Below are 954 nucleotides of genomic sequence, written 5' to 3' on the forward strand. Positions count from 1 at the left end.
CGGTCTCCAACATAGGGATTGGTGTACTGCTGTCTGTGTTTTTTTTACAGGCATTGCAAGACTAGTGGGTACTGTTAGAGTTAATGTCATAAATTAAAAATGTTTGTTTTTATTTCAAATTGGCTATCAGCTTATAGGTATTTTGAAGTTGATTATGTATCTCAGCTGAGAAATCCAACCTCGTTTTGCATTTTAGAGAAGTAGTTATGGTGAATGTATGTCATTAGTAAACACTCAACATTTATTTTCTTATTTAAAAGTGTAAACACTTGTTTTCTTCTTCAGTTTTACTAAGGAATTTGAAGTTGATAGAATGTTTTACAAGCAAGGATGTAAGAAAAATTATTAAAAACAATTTAATGTGTCTGAGCAAAGTTTATTTTGGTCATCCACTTGTCAAAGAAATATAAGTATATATTTCTGAAATGAAAGTGCAACCTTTCTGTTGACTTTTTTCTATTTTGTTATTCTTTCACTGATTTCATGGAAAATGGGACTGAAAACTTTACTTTTATTTAAAAAAATAATAATTGTGTTCCAGTTGCATTACTTTGAAAGTTTGTAATGAGAGTATCATCTAGTTTGTGTTTTACACTTAATCAGATTTTAGAATTTATTACTATTTTCATTAGCTATAGGCTCTTAAGGCCATAATGCTATTTAATAGATGAATATTAATTCTTATAGTCTATTTATCACATTGTGTATAGCATTGCATAAGATTAAAATGTATGTAATATATGTTTATGCTCCTGGGTAGGTATTGTTTGTGGTGTATGAGAGAACAAGAAATGCAAAATCTCATTGCAAGGCCTCAAGGACTATGAAGCAAAAACAAGTAAATGATAAAAAAATAGAGAGAAAAACAGACCATCCTTGATATTTTTTCTCTCTTGGTGAAGGTCATAAGTTTTTCTCTTCTACTTTTTTGCTGTTCCCCTTTTATAGAGCCTA

At 29.6% G+C, this 954-nt stretch overlaps 1 protein-coding gene across 1 annotated transcript in view; it reads left to right on the forward strand.

The window, feature by feature from the left end:
• Nucleotides 1-954, forward strand: part of LOC119593964 (very-long-chain 3-oxoacyl-CoA reductase-B-like) — an 8,885-nt gene that overhangs the window by 2,151 nt on the left and 5,780 nt on the right. The window lies entirely within an intron of this gene.

The sequence above is a fragment of the Penaeus monodon genome, chromosome 33, assembly GCF_015228065.2.
Source record: "Penaeus monodon isolate SGIC_2016 chromosome 33, NSTDA_Pmon_1, whole genome shotgun sequence".
NCBI classification, from domain to species: domain Eukaryota; kingdom Metazoa; phylum Arthropoda; class Malacostraca; order Decapoda; family Penaeidae; genus Penaeus; species Penaeus monodon.